The sequence below is a fragment of the Lontra canadensis genome, unplaced genomic scaffold (genome assembly GCF_010015895.1).
Source record: "Lontra canadensis isolate GAN:19392208 unplaced genomic scaffold, GSC_riverotter_1.0 scaffold5, whole genome shotgun sequence".
Taxonomy (NCBI): Eukaryota; Metazoa; Chordata; class Mammalia; order Carnivora; family Mustelidae; genus Lontra; species Lontra canadensis.
Genome location: NW_022630999.1, coordinates 610,801 through 618,630, shown reverse-complemented (window position 1 = coordinate 618,630; position 7,830 = coordinate 610,801). Strand labels below are relative to the sequence as shown.

Genomic DNA, 7,830 nt, shown 5'->3' with positions numbered 1-7,830 from the left:
TACCATGCTGCTGATAAACAATATTCTCACTATTTTGAAATTTATGCAACTAGTGTGCTAACAGGACAAGTGAGCATGTTCTGTGAGTCTTGGCATGCAGAATGCTAGGGACATTTCTGGAAACCACCTGGCCCACCACTTACGAAGCATCCCGTAGATTAGCAATAGCAGGAATCACGTACTACCTTTAGTGTAAAGGAAAGTGGATCTTGGACCACCCAGTAGAAGCTGAAACTGCTGAGAGTATATCATGGGAAAGCTGAAACTATGAAGAAATCACTATTGTTGCTGGAAAATCTGCTGAGGCAGTGGGTAGGGCAGGGGAGGAGGAATACCTTGGCTTCTCCCTTCTTCCTATCTTCTAACCTACCACCATAGCCTGACATTAGACAAATGCAACAGGAAGCTAGTTGCCAATGCAAACCTGAAAACAACAACAACAAACGGGAAAAAAAAAACCCCAAAAACAAAAATCAAAACCATGCTTGCCATTATACCCACGCTCTTCTACCTCTCCCCAATACAGAACGAGCAGGAAAAGGACAAGCAAGATTCAACACAATAGCCAACTAAATTTGAGAAATATTGGGCTAAACAAAAAACAATCGATTTCTGAACTATAGGATTTTTCCATACACACTATGATTTTTCACAGAAAGGATATAGTATATAGTTGAAATGGACTCTTTAATGCCATGTTCTGTGCATACATGGTCTTAATCTCTCTATTCAAGGACTATCCTTTGAGAAATTCCATCTTTCAGCTACACTAACCCAGGAAAGTAAGACTGATCCTGTGGAAATTGCTCTGAGTTGGCTGCAAGAGTAAATTGCCTCTTAATAGACACCATACACGAAAGAGGCAGGGAAGTCCAAGTATAAAAAGAGATAAGAAAATCCCAGTGGCTTTTTCTCTGCTTCCCATAGAGGCCATATTAGAATTTTTTTTTTTTTTTTTTACTAATAATTCTTACATCCAAGACACTGGCACTCTGGACTTTGAAGACTCAAACTAGAAACTGAACAGTCAAGAAAAATGAACCCTCTTCCAGGGCACCATTTGGGGGAAATCTAGCTTCTTATGGTCCCTTTACATTTATTTTCAGCTAATATGATCCAGGATGTTTTGCAAAGACTGGTCCACCTGCCAGAAATTCAGCAGGCTGGTAAAGGCCAGACATTCTCAAGTAGTAGAAGAGGTAATGAAAATAAAAGGGCATGCAAAACCTGATGTTTTTCTGCATGCTTCTCTTACCATAGACACTTAGAAAAACAAAAACAAAAATAAAAAGTAATTACTGAAAGTTATCACAACATGATTTGCTGAGTCACTGAATTAAGTTTTTTTTAATAGACCTGTTTATTTCTAGAGAACTGTTGATTTTTAATAGAGATGTTACTATTTAAATCCAAGTGAGGATTTTTGTTCACTTATACATCCAAAACTAAGGCTGTGTCAAATAGCAGTTACTATATGTCAGACACAAAGAAATTAGAAGAAGAAAGACACAGTTTAAGGGATCTCTGAGCTTTATCAGAGCTTCTTAGTTAAAGAATTCACGTGCTGACAATATTACAAGAGTTTTGAACTTGGGATCAAGAGAGATTTCATCCTGGTCCCCCATGAATTAGCTGTGTGATCTGGACAGGTCAATGATTATTTCTGAAATCCAATTCTCTCATCTCAGAATTAAAGGTGAAAATGCATGTCCTATATTCCTTAGGTCATCATTGGGAGACAAAATGAGATCAGGTCTAGGATAAAATTTCTAATTATCAACTGCTTTTCTTAGAAGAGGATGGTCAAAGAAAGATGCACCCTTTCTCTGGAATTATTTCAGTGGCCTTAACATGCTAAGATACATAAAAAATTAAATCAGCCTTCTTCCCTGACCTCAGAGACTTAAGCTTTCTACAAGTAACTCAAAAATGAGTGCTTCACTGTAAATGAAATCTGATTTAAGGAATATCAGCACTGAGACATCCCTTGGAGGCCAGGGATGTTTTCTCTTTCACAATGTTGTGAACAATAGTCATGTGGTTTTAGAAATTACTCCAATATGTCACATCTCTAGACTGTAGGGTTTTCTTCTGATTATCCTAGAAATTTACCTTGACTACATCCCTGCTATGAATTATTCTCTTCTACCTAAGCCACAGTCTTGATAGTAACCAATTGCTATTCCTTCACATATAATCCTCTAAGCCCTCCAAGTACCAGCATTTCATTAAACAGATCTCCTCTGGTCTTAGAAACATGACAGTGGGTCACACCACAAAGATGGAATTTTTCACATCTGAATCATGTAATAACATCAGAATTAACTTCAGAAATCATCTTCTGTAATGGTTTATGATTTTTTTTTAGTAGCACAAAACTTTTATAAAATTAAATCTTGGGTAGAGTGCCATATATAAAATAAATTTGACCCAAACTGCCTTGAATAAAGGGGGGACAAAAGAAAGGCAGAGCTCTAACATATTACTCAGTTTCTTTGTTTCACTGCAGATTCTAAGGTTCCATTAAATGACTTTAAAACCACTCTATATAGTCCAATCTCCCTTCCCTCCAGAGCTTTAGTATCTTCTACAATAACCACCAGCGGGTTGTTCAACCTTTCAACATTTCCAGTGATGTCCATCCTCCCAAGGAAGGCCATCCTATTTTTATACAATTTTGCTTATTTAGAAACAGAACGTTCATTCTTATGTTTTGTTGGTTTCCTTATAATTTATATTTGTTGAAACTGGAACAAAACTAGATTGTGTTATATTCCATGTATCTGAGTCAATGATCATATTTCTCTGAAACATTTTTTTACAAAATAAACATCCTTTTTCAACTTTCTCATAATGTGGTCCTAATTTCTGTTCAAATCGCTTTCCTTTGGGTTTCCTTTAGTTTGTCAATGTCAGTTTTAATTTGTGTGCCCAGAACTATTCACAATAATTGCAACCGTCAACTCTCTCATTTTAAATATTTCACTTCTGTTAATAGGGCTTACATTTGATTTGGAGAAGACTCATGGAGCTTAGTCAACTAAACCCCTGATATCATTCTTGAATATGCTACTGCAGAACAGTATTTCTCATATCTTAAACTTGTAAAAATGTTTTCATGGCTTTATGTGGTCATTTTTCTTTGCTGTAGCTTATGAAGCCAACTACACTGTGCTGTTAGAAAAATTCCCAAGTTCTTATCATTAATAGGACCCACTTTGTAGGATCTGGTAAATCAGCAACTGTATATTGTTCACATTTTATTCTGTAATCGCAGAGACAGCATCTTCTTAATTTTCTGTAGATCTTTATTGACATAAATTCTGTTTCAAAACAAGTTGGTCATTATTTTAGATCTAAACTATGTAATCATGGCTACCCATTTGTATATGACTTAAGAACTTTTCTGCTATAGAATTTTTGAGTCTTGAAGACTGCTGACCATAAGCCTCAAAGGCTAGGAAACCTGCTAAGTTGATTATGTTATTCACCAATGGTCCTGAGTCTGTAGTTTCAACAACCTACCCATGAACCAAGGGTTTTAGATGAATTTTTAAGCAGCAGAAGATCAGTCTGAATTTTCATTTTTCCCTAGGAATTTTTTCAACTTTGTGGGTTCCAGCCAGATACTTTGCCTTCCTTGAATGTATTTTCATGTGGTTTTATAATATTTATTCAACATTTATTTTCCATTAGTTCTCTATTTTTAATTGTTGGTAACCATTTCAGTGTGTAGCTATTACATGGTGCAGAACTGATTTATCCACATTAATGTCTGAGGAGACCATGACCCATTTTATTTGCTGCATGGTCAGCCCCAGTATTCATGGCAGGTTTTCTGAATATATCTGATGAAGTCTTTAAGCACATGTAATTCTGAAAACACATTCCCATTTAGTAATAAGACTTATACAGGATGGTAAGCCCAACATGGCAAAATGTTTCTAAAAAATTCCATAAACATTAAGCATATTTATGTCATAGCATTAAGTTTGGTCAATTTGAAACTTACTGTATTGTAGTATAAGAGGCATTTTGTTTGCTTGTGTTTACTTTCCCAGGAGTAAATGCGTTTGGGTTAACCACAATGGCAAACTTAGTCAAGACATTTATGTCAACAAATCCTACTGCTTAACAAAGTCACATTCTTAGTTTCTAGGACAGCAGACTGGATTCTAAGTAATAAGGTGTTTATAAGGCATGCTGTAAATCTGGGACTATAAACATGTCTACTTTTCTGTTAAACCTGCTGCTGTGCATGAGGTACAATAAGCTCTCTTTTCAGTTTTATGGTGGCCAGTATGTTGGCTTGCCAATCCTGATTGCTGTTGATTCTGCTGTTCCCAAAGCCTCCTGCCAAGCTCTTGACCCAAGTCACGCTCCCTGGTGATGTCATAATGCTGCTAAGAATTTGCTCATTCACTGTACCTGCAGGGATGCCCCAAGAGTCACATACTTTCTCTATTAGTCACACACTAATTGGAGAATAACATCATAAAAAAAGCAGGGCCTCTCCTTCCCCTGATTGCAAAGGTATCACATTTTTAGGTCTTTCATAATAAGCCTATAGATGATATAATAAAATGACTATTACCTTTATAGAAATAATAATAATAATTAACATGGCTTTTCTTGAGTTAACTACTATTTTTGTTGTTTTGACAAGAAACAAGATTTTCTCTGCATTTATAAGCAAAATTTATTTCAATTCAACACATATTCATGAAACCAAGTGCCTGGTATTTGAGATTATGATCACAGTTACTGATGCTAAATACCTGTAGGAAAAGAGGACAAACTAGTAGTAGATCTTGGTATTTAAATTACATGATGTCAGATATATCTGTTTGGAAAACTATGATCAATTAAGGTCTTTACTTTTCACCCAAATATTAGTATATAGATATACCTTGCATCTTGCCTTACTTTACACTTGATGCCCTCACCCAAAGTGCTCATAGAATAATGTTTCAGAGATCATGTCAGACCAAATATTAAAAACAAAAACAATCCCTCAACAAAAAAATTCTTAAAATCCTCTGGTTTTGAGTTCAGTCCCAAACAAATAGCTCTTGTATTTTTACACTTTTTGTTTCAGTGTTTTAATCAGGCATGACCAATGACCCAAATACAAATGACTAAAAACCACAAGTTAAGTTCTCATGGACTATGAGACTTGGAGCTTATCCTCTACCTTGGATGTGTCAGAATGTTTCCTTTGACACTTCATTTAATAAAAGAATTTTTTAGTGGATTTTCTTCTGCTACCTTCAGGAAGAAATTCCATCAATAACTAAACTCTTAAAACAAAGAGAGGCTATTTCTAGAAAGTTCCTTGAGTTACTTCATCCACTATTATACCTATGTATTTGACATTCAATTTTACAATGAACATGAATTAAGCAAAAATCATTTTCTTAAACAGTTTTTCAAATTTCAGTGATAAATAGATATTTTGCACAAGAGAAAAGCTCTTGTGGATCCATTAAATTATTTTTACCATGATGTTAATCAGATCTGTCAATTTTACAGAGTAAAACCTAAACGCCTCTCATGTTCCCCCAGTGCCTCAGCCCAGCTGTGCAACGGAGCCCATGGCACCTACCCTACTGCCTAGGCCTTGGGCCAGCCCTGCCAGAGGTGCAGCACTCAGACCAGAACTCCTTGTGGCATGTTTTCCAAAGGGTTGATAAAGACAGGAGTGGAGTGATATTGGACAACAAGCTTCAGCAAGCACTATCCAATGGGATATGGACTCCATTTAATCAGTTGACTGTCAGGTCCATTTTGTCTGTGTTTGAAAGAAAAAAGCAAGTTCACTGGCATCTGTAAGTACGTCACAGACTAGCAGAACATCTTCCACTCTTATCACAGGGACAACTCTAGGATTATTGAGAAGAACAAGCTCAGGCAAGCACTCTCAGGGTACCAGCTCTCTGACCAGTTTCAGGACATCCTCCTTTGCAAGTCTGACAGATGTGGGCAGGGAAAAATAATTTGGTGACTTCATCCAAGGCTGCATCTTCTTGCAGAATGCATGATCAGTGAAAGTGAAGTTTCTGTGGCCTCCTAAGTGCAACATTCCATGATTTCCTTACCAGCATTGACAGATACATTCAGGCATTACCATACCAATCAGGATGGCTGGATTCAGGTGTCAGATGAACAGTATTTGTCCATGGTTTTTAGCATCTTATGACACTAGCCTTTGCAAATAGCAAGTGACTTACAGAAGGAAGACTAAAAATGCTATCTCCCTACATACCATTCTTCCTTTAGATTTTATATAATTAACATTTGAGGATCTGACTGTACATATGTGGGTAAGCTAATTAAGGCTTCTGCAAGTGTAACAGTAGTTATAATAATTATTCACATACAAACATTTGATTTGACTCTGTTCAATTGTCCAATGAGGTAAGATATAATAAAGTTTCAGGTATCCTGCATTCAAAAAATTTATCATATGAATTTCCTGATAGCTCTAGTTCTATAGTGCAAATACTTTTATTAGACAATAGGAATTTTAAAAGAATATGGAAGTTCTGGAGGATTTTATGTGCCTTATATTTTTAAAACAGGGTTTATTGTATTTGTTTAAATATGCAAATAAACAATAAAGCAAATGTGCCTCCTATGCCACCCCCCAAAATCTAAACAAATGTAAAAGCAAAAATAAACTCATGACATCCTAAAATTTAATATTAATTTAATATGTTATAATGTTGCTTTAATTATATAAAATTACTACTTGAACCATGAATATGATGAACTCTTCTTATCACTACCCTATATGCTTCTTGTAGACTGACCCACATCTGGTTTTTCTCACCATTTTGAAATCTTAGAAAACATTTGGAGAGAAAATGAGTAAATGATCCTTGTTAATATAGACAGCCTTTAAAATACTGAGCAGAACAAAAATGTACAACACTTTTACACTGAAAACTATAAAACATTAGTGAGAGAAGTTAAGAGATGCTAAAAAAATGGAGGATATATCATGTTCATGGACAAAAAGAACAAATATTAAAAAATGTCACTTTAACCCAAACCAATCTATCAATTCAATGTGTAAATGACTTAAAATCCCAGCAGGTAATTTTTGCAGAAATTGATGATTCCGAAATTCATAAGGAAATGCAAAGGCTTATGAATAGACAAGGAATTCTTTAAGAACAGTAAATTTAAAAAGTGAAGGCCTTACTACCATATATCAAGACTCACTATACTGTACTATACTAATTATACTATACTATATATACTATATATTCACTATACTATTTACTGTAATATATATGTGTGTGTGTATGTGTGTGTGTGTGTGTGTGTGTAGCTCAGTCAGTTAAGTGTCTGACTCTTGATTTCAGCTCAGGTCATGATCTCAGGGTCCTGATATTGAGCCCTGCATCAGGCTCCCCACTCAGTGGGGAGTCTGCTTGAGGTTCTTTCTCTCCCTCTCCCTCTCTCTCCCTCTCCCTCTTCCCCCGCAAATAAAAATAAATCATCTTTTTTAAAAAAGAATATTCATAGGAATACAAAAATATCTAGCACCCAAATATGTAAAGTCACAAAGCCAATTTAATTGGCATTTAATTATCAAATGGCAATTAATTATCAAACATGCAAAGAAGGAGGGAAAATACATCCCATAATGAGGATGAAAATAAATCAGCTGACACTAACTCAGACTGACACAGATGTTAAAATTAGCAGACAGGAGATGGGCATTACAAAGCAATTACTATAACTGTATTACAAATGTTCAAAAATTATGTACAAACATAGAAGCTATAAAAAAGAACCCAAATCAGAGTCACAGAGGTGAAA

General features: G+C 35.5%; 1 pseudogene; it reads left to right on the top strand.

Moving 5' to 3' along the window:
- The first annotated feature begins 1,111 nt into the window (after nt 1–1,111).
- On the top strand, nt 1,112–6,199 carry LOC116864398 (annotated as a pseudogene).
- Nucleotides 6,200–7,830: the final 1,631 nt, after the last annotated feature.